The sequence below is a fragment of the Aethalodelphis obliquidens genome, unplaced genomic scaffold (genome assembly GCF_003676395.1).
Source record: "Aethalodelphis obliquidens isolate GAN/ISIS:26980383/991018 unplaced genomic scaffold, ASM367639v1 scaffold11, whole genome shotgun sequence".
Classification (NCBI taxonomy): Eukaryota; Metazoa; Chordata; class Mammalia; order Artiodactyla; family Delphinidae; genus Aethalodelphis; species Aethalodelphis obliquidens.
Window position 1 is genome coordinate 16,945,702 of NW_020837955.1, and position 13,646 is coordinate 16,959,347.

The 13,646-nt window shown below is 35.6% G+C and overlaps 1 protein-coding gene across 3 annotated transcripts in view; it reads right to left on the reverse strand.

The window, feature by feature from the left end:
* HPSE2 (heparanase 2 (inactive)) overlaps positions 1-13,646 on the reverse strand; it is a 583,392-nt gene that overhangs the window by 545,476 nt on the left and 24,270 nt on the right. The gene's annotated exons all lie outside the window — the stretch shown is intronic.

Below are 13,646 nucleotides of genomic sequence, written 5' to 3' on the forward strand. Positions count from 1 at the left end.
ACAATGAATGACACAACCACACTAAAGGCTTGGAAAAGAAAGCAGCTAAACTAAGTAGCTTTATTTTGACAAGAGATTATTTTATATATATATATATATGTGTGCGTGTGTGTGTGTGTGTGTATATATATATATATATATATATACATTCACACATACACCTATAGAAGAGTTTTCTTTGGTTTTCTATATTGAGTTAAATATATTGATCACATATTAGGGAGAGCTGATGTCTTAACAACATTGAGTCCTCTAATCCACGAACGTGTTATCACTCTCTCTCTTCATTTATTTGACTTCTTTCACCTCTGTTTTATAGTTTTCAGCATAAATATTCTGCATATATTTTGTCAGATTTATACCTTTTGGTGCTATTATAAATGGTATTTTTGGGAATTTCAGATTCCGATGTTCATTCTACAGAAACATGATTCACTTCTGTACATTAACATGCTATCCTGCAGCCTTGGTAAACTCATTGTTAGTTCTAGGAATTATTTATCGATTCTTTGGGTTTTTCTAATGTAGATTATCATGTTATCTGCAAATACAGACAGTTTTATGTCTACCTTTCCAAACTGCATGCCTTTTATTTCTTTGTCTTGCTTTATTGCACTATGTGCAAATATGATGTTGAATAGGAGTGGTGAGAGTGAACATCCTGCCTTCTTCTCAATCTCAGATGGATAATATTCCAGTCTTTCATTATTAAGAATGATGTTACTGTAGCATTTTTATAGATGCTTTTTATCAGGTTAGGGAAGTTCTTTACTCTTCCTAGTTTACCAAGAGCCTATATCATGAATGAATGTTAAATTTTATCAAATGCTTTCTCTACATACATTGAGATGATCAACCTGTTAAGTAAGTTAGACACCACACACACACACACACACACACACACACACACAGACACACACACACACAGCTTGTAGGAGTTTAGGAGTTTAAACTGCATTAAATTTATAAATTAATTTCAAGACAATTTCAAGATATTTAGTCTTCCTACCCATGACATTTTGCATCTCCATGTAAACCTTCTCTTATGTTTTTCAAAAAAGCTTTACAATATCCTCTATTTAAATTTGGTGCAACATTTCTTAAATATGTTCAAAGGTACTATGGCTTTTAATTTTATAAAGAGTACCATTTTTATCATATATTCTAATTTTTGTACCTAGTTTATAAAAATGCAAATGGTTTTGCTATATAGAGCTTGAATCCAGCAATCTTGATGAACTCTCTTATTATTTCTAGCCATCTGTGACTTGAAGTTTATGAATTCACTAGGTAAATAATTACACATCTGCTAATAAAAACAAGGTTGCTTCTTCCTTTTTAATTCGTATATATTTTATTTATTTACTTTTCTTATTTGTTGGAAGACACAGAACTCTTGCATTTCTGCTTACCTTACAATCAGAGACACTGGCTGCCTTTTTCCCAGGTTATCTTTTCAAAGATGTTTATATATTAAACAGTCTTAGAAGATAGAGATAGGGCCTCCCTTCAGAGCAAAGGGGAGGCATGCTTAATGTCCAATATAATAAAGATAATATTTCCCTCCAGAATAAAGGGCAGGCCTGTTACTTCTCACTATAAACGATTCAGGTTTCCTAATCTCAGGGTTATCCTCCTGTTATATAACCCACTGCATGTTCAAGTATCACCTAGCAGTCTTCCTGTTGTCCTATGGGAAATGGGACTCAAGAAAGCAATGCAAAACATTTGCTGATACTCTGGCCACTGCTATTGCTGTAAAAAATAAACCCCTTTGTGTCTGACACAGGAGTTTCATATCTTTTGCCAGCATCCATGAAACTGGCAGGCTACCTTGTTGGCTTGCAAGTAGCTTAAAACTTCAGAACCTTCAAAGTTCTTGACATTATTCTGCTGGCTAGAACCTCCAGCACAATGGTGACCTGCGGGCATTGTTGTCTTCTTCCTGATTTTAAAGAAAATGCTTCTAACACTTTACCATTAAGCATAACAATTGATTTAGATTCTTGGTGGACACTCTTTTTCACATTATGAGAAGTGGTTAAAAAAATTCCTAACCCACTTAACTTGGGAAACTGCTACCTTAGTGGCCTAAAAAGAGTTGAGACACAGCTCTCAAAAGTGGTTCTCATTAGAATCAAAAATAGGAAAGAAATCCCTAGGAGGGAGCTACTGAGATATCATGTAAGACAGTTCTTTATGTCCTGCCCTGCAGGACATTTTACATTCTTGGCCTCAACCAACAAGATACCAGTAGCATCCCTAGTCTCAGTGATTGAACCCCCTCTTCCCCCACCAATTTTTTCAAATGTGCTCTAGAGCCAGGGTTGGTAGTCTTTTTCTATAAAGAGCCAGACAGCAAATATTTAGGTTTTGTGGACCATACAGCCTCTGTTGCAACTACTCAAGTCTGCTACTGTAATGCAAAAGCAGCCATAGACAATACATAAATAAATGGTCATGGCTGTGTTCCAATAAAACTTGACAAAAACAAGTGGTGGCAAGATTTGGCCTTCAGGCTGTACTTTGCTGACTCCTGCTCTAGAGAAATGGATAGATCCCATCCCTCAAATTTCACAGATAAGGAAAATGGGGTCAGGGATGAAGTGATTTCTCCAGCATTTTGATTTCACAGCACTTTATATCAAGCAAAGATTAGAACCCAGGCCTCCTAACTACTGGTGCTCTTCCTACTAGGTCACCCAACAGAATAAATGACACCGTGGCAGAATCTGCCTCAGCAAGTATTTTTATCCATTTTTACTAAATGTATGCAAATATATATAGATACTTGGCAGATGTCCATGAATATTTAAGTCTCTGCTCCAGCTGTCTCCCTCCTCTGTGGTGTGCAGTGTTTCTCTAGTTTTACATCATTCCCAGATGAAAACACCATTGTTCCATTCCAAGAATGTTCATGAAAACATGCAATACAATTGGGTTGAAGGTTGAACCCAGAAGCAGAGACTTTCCACAATAACTCAGCATAAATCATTCATCTGCTAGATATTTCTAACTCTATCCTCACAGTATTGACCACAGCCCTGATTTTGCATCTGCACAACAGGGCTCATACCCAATCAACCTGAAGTCTATTTTCAAGTGAGAGTCCCTGCAGAACTGGATCTAATATTAATCTATACAAAATATAAGAATATATAACATCTACTTTTCATTCATCTGCAATTGCTAAGATTACATCCACAAAGATATTTTGTTTGGCCTGATTCATTCTTAACAAAAGTGCTAAATAAATTGCCTCATGGAAGAACTATGTAATAATAAGTAGCTGTTAGCAGTGATACACACAGCTTGAAGTAAAGCAGTTGTTCTCAGAAAAGGACTGGGCTTAGACAAGAAGAGCAACATAATCAGCCTTGGCCAAAACCAAGACATTTTCTGGTTTACTCAATGTATCTGGGGCCATTTTTACCCTCACTTGGTATGACTCACATGTTGGGTAGAAGACTGGACTACATGAACTAAAGTTCTTCCAACTCTAAGATTTAGTTAGTCTAATTCAGAAAAAGAAAAAAAAAAGAATGTTACATCCTGGAGAAACCCTCATAGAAGATGAACTCAGGCATGAAGAACAGACAGAAGTTAGATGTAGAAACAGAAGGGAGAGGTGCATGAAGAGATCAATGTAGCTCTGTACAAATGGGCTCCTCTTATCCTCCTCATATCCAAACAGTAAAACCCACTCAGAAGCTCTAAGGTTATCTCAATAACAAGAAGTGCCTGAAGAGATAACCTTCTAAGAAATGATTTAGAATTTACTGCACCAAAGCAGCAGTAATGATGCCAGTAAGAGCTAATGGTCTGGCATATTTGGTCACTGAGCAGTAATAATCTTAGATGGCAATTTCTGTTGGAATCTGATATATTCAAATCTTTTGAGCTAAATAAATGACAGGCAAGGACAGATGCCAACAATTACATTTAATGCATGCTTTCTGATGAAGAGAAGAAATATTTAGGCACTAGAATAGAGTCAGTAGCACTTGCCTTCATTCTGTGCCTGGAAAAACTAACTTAGCTTCTTTGAAAGTTGACCTCCCCCATGGTATGGGTAGACTAACTAGGACTAGAATGTTTATATCCTTGGCTTACATCATTTAGGTTTAAGTTCTCCAAAGGGTAATGTGTAATCCAAAGCTGCTAAATGTCAAAGTCAACCAAAAAACAAAACAGAATTCTAAAGAAATCAAAACAAAGGTTTAGACATCCGAACTTTTGATAAGGATTTGTCAAGCATCATCAGTTCCTTGCCTAACTTGGAAGCAAACCAAATTTCCTCATGTGGATGGCTTTGGAGCCTCCTAGTGGCAGCCACAGGGGACCTACAGAACTCGAGTCCTGGAAAGGACCAGGCTTTCAAGAAAGAGTGTTCATTATGTGTGTCGGTGATCAATTCACACAAACATATCAGCTTCTACAATGTGCTCAACACACTATATTAAACACCAGGAATGCAAAGATGAATAAATGTTGGTCCCTACCCTCATGGAACTCACAGCCTACTACGCAAACAAGTAAGAATAGAAATAACTCTGAAACAATGTAGTAAGCACTTATAATCTGCATAAATAGGGAAAGAGGATGAAGTCAGGAGTGTGTAATAAAGGGGAATGACTTCTTAGCCCAGTCTTGACTAAAGAATAAGTAGAGGTCTATCTGCTAGAGAATCCAAGTACATATATATTTTCATGCCTTTGCTAATTCCACTTCCTGTTTGGAATATTCCCCCTTTTCCACATATCATACTTAGAATACTAAGACTAGAGTACAGTAGGGTGGAAAGAAATCTGGAAAAAACAGGGTGAGACCAAACTTATAAGTGCCTTTAAAGTTCTAGCTTTATCTTCCAGAGTCTGAAGAGATGTCAGAGGCTCTGAATCAGAGAAATGACCTATTGAAGGTTATTCATGAGAATAACTCTGATAGCAGTATGAAAAATGTATTAGTAGAGCTGGGGAGCAGAGAGACTATTAATATGTCATAATATTCCAAGGGAAAGGTAAGGGCTGGCAGCACAGCAGTAGCAAGAAAGAGGATTCCAGAGTTAAAGACTACTATACCTATGTTAAAGACCTAAGTTAAAGACTACTATACCTGATGGCCAAGTGAATATGGGAGATTAGACTCAGAAAAGAACAAAAAATAGTTCAAAGTTTTCCTTAAGAGACAAGGTAGAGAGTGATACCTTTAACCAAGGTACGGAACACAGGAGAAGTCAAGAGGATGAGTAATAATGAGGAACTTTAGTAAATTTTATTTGGGGTACAAATTAGATCTAATATCTGTTTAAGAAACACTAGGAAGTGTCTGCAAAACTCCTAACCCTGAAAAAATTATAACCATCTCAAAATAATCAAGAGTTATAACCACTATTAAAATGTTAATTGTTGTTATCTCTTAGTGATATAGGAAAAAGAACAATCACTTCCATTTTCATAAATAACATCCTGAAATTGATCCAGTCTCAGAAGATTAAACTCTCTCTAGACAATGAAAATTTTCTAGCAAAGGTGAACATCTAATTCCCCTTTACTTTTGTCCCCTTTGACTTATCCAAAAATATCCATCTTTCAAGGAACAACCTGAGTTCCACCTTTGCCACAAAGCCTTATCTTACTCCTTCAGACCTTACACATTAACCTATTAGGTTAACATATCTGAACTCTCATAGCACTTAGCATAGATAATATTCTACTACATTGTCCTTTATGATTTGCTGGAGTTTTAAGGTAATTTAGTTGTATTTCTCCAACTATATTTAAGTTCCTTAAGGAGTAAGGCACTGGCCTACTCCTGCTCTCAGCCAGAGGCCAACTAATCCTTATTCCAACTAATCACCTAATCCACCTCCCTTATATCTTACAAATGATAAAACTGGGCCCAGACAAGTTAAATAAGTTGGCCAGTGTTCACAAGTAGATCTCAGACTGAGGCCAGGTACCCAGAGTTCTATTTCCATAACATTTCTATGCTTTCAGATGCCCCATAAATACTTAGTGAGCTACTTGTGCTGTTATGCTTCCTTTTCTATGGGACATGTTTGCATCTTAATATTCAAATATCGAAAGATCCAAATTAATGATTATTTACCAGTGGAATTATAAGCCTCCTGAAAGGCAGCAAGGAAGATATTTGGAGACAGGGAGACATTCTGGGAAACTCAGAATCACATCACAAATTTCAGTATCCAGCCATGTTAGAATGACAGAAGCCAGATTAACCCTTCTTACCTTAAATAACTTTACAAAAGGACCAAGACACATGAAACAATGGTTTCAGACATAAAAACATAAAGCACAGGACAGTGATTCCTGAAGAAGGAAAAACAAACAAGGTGAGCCCTATCGTGCCTGATCTCACGACCTGGAGAGAGCTTTCAGGCTGTAGTACAGAAGGGGGAACCCAAACAGAACTCAGCAGTCTTCCTGAGTTGTTGAGACAGAGTTCAGAGCTAGGAGAGGCCAAGGCAACTAAAATTTACAGAACAGAGTAGAGGAGAAGAAGGAGCTACACAAAGAACATGAGCTCCAGAGATCTGCAGTGGAGTCTCCTGCCGTCCTTGCATATGTGAGAAACTACCAAGGCAAGGAGAAGAGCCACCAGGAAGGAGTAAGTAAAACAATCACCACAGTACACACAGGGCCAGGAATAATTCATGTTCTGGGCAGCCAGACTGAAAAGACCTCATAACACACAAGGCACTAAGAAGGGTACAGATATAGAAAGTACTGCCTCAGAAAGGTATTGCCACAATAGAGAAGCCAAATTAGACATAGACTACCCTAACAAAACTTAGAAGAAAGCCTTGAAGAAAAATCAAACTGATCCCAAGGATCTTAACTTCATCTCTCAAAAAGACAAATAATATTTAAAGGAATATCAAAATATCCAGCATCCAACACTGTAAAATTTTAAATGTCTAACATCCAGTTTAAAACTACTATCATACAAAGAAACAAGAAAATATAACCCATAAACAGGAGAAAAATCAATAAATATAAACACACACAGAAATGAGACAGATGATTAAGGTGGTAGCCAAAGATATGAAAAAACTATTTAAAAGTATATTTTACATGTTTAAGAAGATAAAAGTAAGCACAGGAGTGAAAATGAGGGATATAAAAGATATAAAAAGAAACAAATTTAATTTCTAGAAATAAAAAATATAGTAACTGAAATGAAAAGCATATGAATTAGATTATCAGTAACTGAGACACTGCAAAAAATTAATGGCATAAAATGACATACATAAGGAGAAAAAAGACTGAAAAAATTTTAATGGAGCATCAAAGAGCTATCAGACAATATTAAGCAGCCTAACCTCTGAGTAACTGGTGCCAAAACAGGATGGGAGAAGAAAAGGAAAAAATATTTGAAAAAATAATGGTCGAAACTTCTAAATTAGATGAAAACTATAAACCCAGACAACCCTAAAAAGAAGAAACAGGAAGAACACAACATCAAAGTGCATCACAATCAAACTGCTGAAAAATGGAGATTAAAAGAAAATCTTAAAGGTAGACAGAGCAAAAAGACACATTAGGTACAGCAGACTTTTTGTCAGAAACAATGCAAGCCAGCAAGAGAGGACAAGTCAAATACAGATTACCAAAATTAAATGCAAAGAGAAAAAAAAAAAGAATAACAACAAAAAAAAACCCAGAGAACCCAAGAGCAGAGGAACAATATCAAATGGTATATTATATGCATAACTGGAATCCTAGAAGGCAAAAAAAGGAACAACAGGGCTGAAAAATAATGGCTAAGAATTTTCCAAGATTAGTGACAGACAACAAACCAAGGCCTGGATCCAAGAAACTCAGATAACACTAAACAGGATAAATAACAATAACCAAACACACACACACACACACACACACACACACACACACCCGTAGGCATATCAAAGTCAAAATGCTAAAAATCAAAGACAAAGAGAAAATCTCAAAAGCAGTTAGAAAAAAAAAGATACAATGCTTACAGGGGAAAAAGAATAAGAATTACTTGGACTTCCCAGGCCGTCCAGTGGTTAAAGACTCCACACTTCCACTGCAGGGGGCGTGGCTTTGATCCCTGGTCAGAGAACTAAGATACCGAATTCCATGCAGCATGGCCAAAAAAGTAAAAAATAACAAGAATTACAGCAAACTTCTCATCAGAAACCGTGGAAGAAAAATGTATTGAAACCTTTAAAGTGTTAAAAGAAAAGGTCAACCCAGAACCCAGAATTCTATACTATGCAAAAATATCCTTCAAAGGTAAAGGAGAAATACCTTCTCAAACTCACTGTCAGCATACCTACTCTTAAAGAAATGTTAAAGAAAGTACTTGGGCAGAAGGAAAAAAAGAAAAGTGGATGTAAAAAAACAGGTGATGAGTGTCAGAAAAGGAATAAATATTTTTAGTTACTCTAAGAGATACCTGAATGATTCAAGGAAAAATAGGAACAACAGATTTTGTGCATGGCATATATTAAAATGAAATTATGATATCGATGGCATGAGGAAGAGGAAGGAGAATATGGTACTTGCACCATACATGTAACTGTGTAATATTAATTGAAAGTAGATTCTGACCACTTAAAATGCACTTTGTAAACTCTAGAACACAAAAAGCACAAATTAGCTTTTAAATAAGTTGGACTTCATCAAATTAAAAACTTCTTTTTTAATTAATGCTTAGCACACTGCTTATCATGGAGTAAGCACTCAATAAATGTTACTACTATTACCAGATGCAGTACCAGGCATGCTGAAAATACATACAAAAACACAATCAGCACTTGCCCTCACAAAGCACATGGATCATCCCAGAAAGTTAAGGATGGCTTAGTATGATTTAGCAGTGAATCTGGCTCTGAGCTTCCTTTTATCCTCAAGGCAAAAGTGGAACCTTGTGATGCGTACCTGAATTCAACTAATTGAAGGATGCACGACTTTTTTTTTTAATATTATTTTATTTATTTATTTATTTTTATCTTTTGACGCCCTCGCCTTTACCCTTTTACTCTTCAAAAGACGTATTTTAAGAAAATGAAGAGGCAAACTAGATACAGGGGGAAAATATTTAAAAAACAAATATCTGACAAAGGATTTGTATCCAGAATATATTAAAACTCTTACAAGAAAAACAACCCATTTAAAGACAAAAGACTTGAACAGAAATTTCACCAAAGAAAATATATAAGGTGAATAAGTATATATAAAAAATGTACAATATCATTAGTCATTAGGGAAATGCAAATGAAAACACAATGAGTTACCACTGTACATTCACTAGAATATCTCAAATTTTAAAAACTGACCACATAAATTTAAAAAAAAAAGACTGAAAAGAACAAACTACTGAAAAATGGAACAGCATTGATGAATCTCCAAAAAGGGAGATAGAGAGAAGGTGCAGGAAGAAGACATTTTTTACAAAATCATTTGCAAAGGCTGTCACTTTTTCTACCCACTCACAAGGTAATTCCTCACCTAAATCTAATTGAGAGACCTACTAAATACACTTGAAACACCAGCAAATAGTACAATACATTGGAAAAGAGCAATGGTTATTATCTCCTACTGCTTCAGAACTTCAGACAAGAGAAGGCTTAACAAAGCCACTGTAGTAAGAGAAAATTTAGGAGTAAAGGTAGGATTCAAATAGGACTTGGAAGACTGAGTAAATCTGGGGTAGAAAAAGAGCCTTTGAACAAGTGAAATAATTTGTTTAAATATTTTTGGAATATCAAAATGGAAGTTCATTTGCAGAGATGAGAAGCTATCCTTGGAAAAAGCCCCTGAATTTCTTACAGATTAATATCGACTAGTCTTCCTTCATAGCATCCCAATCCTGAGGAGAACTGAAAACTCCACACTCCCTTCTCTCTTCAAGAGTCCTGTTCCCCCACATGACTTTTCCTCCTTTTAACACAACAAGAGACATCTAACTAACTTTTCTGACACATGCAGCTGGCACCAAAGCAAACCAAGCTGTGGGGTGGCTGACCCAGAATTACTGACGAACGTTCAAAGTAAACACGTTTTCAGCCAATCTGGAATGGTATATTTCTAAGAGGACAGCGAGCTCTTAAAATTAACTCATCTAGACAAACTGTCCATCCAATGGAAGTTTTTCGGTAATGAATATCAGACCACAGATCTTCCTGCAGCTGAGCTTGTTTATCATTCAAGGGGGCTGCTTCTTCATGTCTCATGGATAGCTTCATGACTTTTATTTTCACTAGCTTCTGGCTTCTTATATTTGTATAAACAGGCCAAGAAAGCAAAACACACATCAGAGCAAGTTTAAATGGTAGATTCTCCATTTCCCCAAAAGGCAGAGACACCTACCTTTCCTTTTCTACATATCATATAGACAATTGAGGAAGAAAAGATCCATGTTTGGGAGGAAAGGAGAGGCCCTTGTTAAAAAAAACATTGGGCGAAAATTCTAATAAAATGTTCTCTGCTGCAATGTCTGATGATTGCCTAGTGAGGCCTATACACAAAATGACATCAAACCCACATGAATAGTGCAGCTTAAACCTAAGTTAGTATCCTGAAAGAACTCACTTAACTGATGGTACAGATAACCAATTCCATGTCAAGCATGATTTTTTCTGTTGTTTCGTTTGCCTGTTTATTTTTGTTAATATTGAAAATATTCTTCTTAATGAGCTCTGACTATGGCTCTAAAGGGAGTAGCATGTGGGTCTTTTTTGAGATAGAGGGAAACCCTTGAAATATCCTAGGAATGTCTTGCCTTCCTCTGAATTAACTGACCACACTGCCTGATGGGGAGTTCTTACTGTTCTCTTAGTCACAGAAGGCTCAAGAGATGCTCTGGCCAGCTTAGGAAGCAGAGAGAGTACCTCCAACCCTCCGAGAACTAGTCTAGGTAAATGTTTCTGTTACCCCATATTTCCCCCAATGCTTGCCTCCCTATGGACTTTTTTCTAACTTCATTCAGTACAGAGTCCTTCCTGTCACAGATCCCTTAATGGGGCAATCATGTAATGACTCATGTAAAAGAAGAGAGTAATTACCATTTGTTACATATCTACTGTGCATTGGGCACAATGTTAATACTTTACATATCATCCCATTTAATATTATGACATAATATCATGTCATACACAATAACACAACGTGGCAGTATAGAGTAATAATTAAAATCACAGGATCTAGAGTCAGACTATGTGACCTAGATTTTTTAACTTCACCATTTATAAGCTGAGTAACCTTGGAGAAGTTACATAATCTCTTTGTTCCTTAGTTTCTACATCTATAAAGTAGAGATAACGAGAGAATCTATTTCACAGAATTTCTGTGAATATTAAATGAAGTGATCAATAAATTTTAGCTATTATTTCTGTTTTACAGATACACAAACTAAGACCTAGCAAGATTAAATGACTTTTTCAAGATCATACAGCTAGAGTTCAGTTATGGGTCTGACTCTAAAAGTCAATATCCGTAACTGCTATACCACATTGACTCCAGAGTTTCTCAAAGCATGTTCTGTGGAACACTAGCCTCATGAAATACATATTTTATCCCTCTCTCCGAGATTTACACTGCACACTAGTATATTAAAAGCTCCTTTAAAATACCTATTTAACTTGCTTTAACCTGCTGTTTGACAAAGATATTTGACAATTAAACTTTATTTCATAGATATTCAGGATCATGGGAACATCCTTTGCCAAAAAACCCAAAGAATTAACCCATCACAAATAAAATGTCGGTACTGTTGGCAAGAATTATGTTCAAATGTCTTGACTTCTACAAATAGTAAGTGCACCAGTCATTACCTACAATCCTAGACCAACTCTATGGTAAGAAAGAGCAAAGTTATAACTTGTTTACAGAAAAAAAGTTTATAACATTCAAGTTTTAAGAATAAATAGAGGCCCAGAAATAATAAATTACTTGGATGAGGCAAAAGAGCCAGGAATAAAACCCAGTCTTCTGAATCGTAGTTAAACACTCTGTCTTCTACACCAAAATCTCCATAATGGATTATGTGTGCACCAGGAATGTGAGGATAAAGTGACGTCTATTTATTCATTTTAATTGGTTTTAATTTCTGTTTTTGTTGATATATTAGCATAGCATATAATTAATACAAAGATACAAATATATAATTTACAAATAAACACACAAACAAAATTTGTGGGTGTGTTCAAAAGTTTTTACTAACAGAAGTACACTTTCAAAGAAGCCGGGAGTCCACTATTTTAATTTCTAGACCCAGAGAGTAGCATGCTGCTGTGACAGAGGACAGAACATCAGAATATCTATGACGCTTCCTCGTAGTGTCTTTCACATATACCTCTCCTTTTAAGGACAAAGAGGGGGAAAAGAAACACTCATGGACCACTCTCTAAGTTAAATTATTTTCATCATCATGTTTTTAAATATCTAAAAACATAAAAATCAGCTTCTGCCTACAGTTCTTAATGACTACAAAAAACAAATTTATAAGTTAAATAGAAAGAACCCCCCCACCAAAATCCATAAAATTTAAACTACCATCATCAATTTAATGTTATGGTATCATTTTATTGAAATACCAAATCACCACTCATGACCTGACTATAGCTGATTTATGGTACAAGTTAAGCCTCAGTTTCCTTACACAGAAAATAAGGAAATAAAAGTGCTTAGCTCATAGAGTTATTATGATAAATTAATGAGCAAATACCTGTAAAGTACACAGGACCTGGTACATAGTAAGCACCCAAAAATGTTAACTGTCACCAGAATCAGTACCGTCATCCTTGTTGCTGTCATTATCAACATCATAATCTTGAATTTTGTAAATAATTAAATGACACAAACTATACTAAACATTTAGCACACTGTCTAGCACACAGTAAATGTTTGAAAATATCAGTTTCCATTAGTTTGAATGTCTTGACCTTCCTCATATTTAATAAATCTAGCCGTTAATCAAAATGTTAACTATCTACTGTATAGTCCTCTACCATTTTAAAAACATGGGGTATGGATGAAACAAGACATGGACTCCACTTTCATAGATCTTACAATTGAGTAAGGATGCCAAAATAGTCACAGAGAACACTTTAAAACCTTAATGTATTCATATAATAAATTTTAGGGTTTTGTAATATTTTTAAGATGGAAATATTTTTATGAGATCCAACTCTCTTAAAATTTTAAGTGTAATGTCCTCAAGATTCATACATGTTGTTGCATATCGCAGGATTTCTTTCCTTTTTAAGGCTGAATAATATTCCATTGTATGTATATACCACATTTTCTTTATTCATTCATTCATCAGTAGACATTTAGGTTGCTTCCGTATCTAGACTATTGTGCTACAATGAACATGGGAGTGAAAATATCTTTGAGATCCTGATTTCAATTCTTTTGGTTAAATACCCAGAAATGGAATTGCTGTAAGGTCTGATAGTTCTATTTTTAATTTTTTAGGAACCTCTATACTATTTTCCAGCTGTAGCAGCTGCAGCATTTTATATTCCCACCAACAGTGCATGAGGGTTCCAGTTTCTCTATATCCTCATCAACACTTGTCATCTTTTGTTTCTTTGATAATAACCATCCTAACAGCTGTGAGATGATATCTCACTGTGATTTTGATGTGCATTT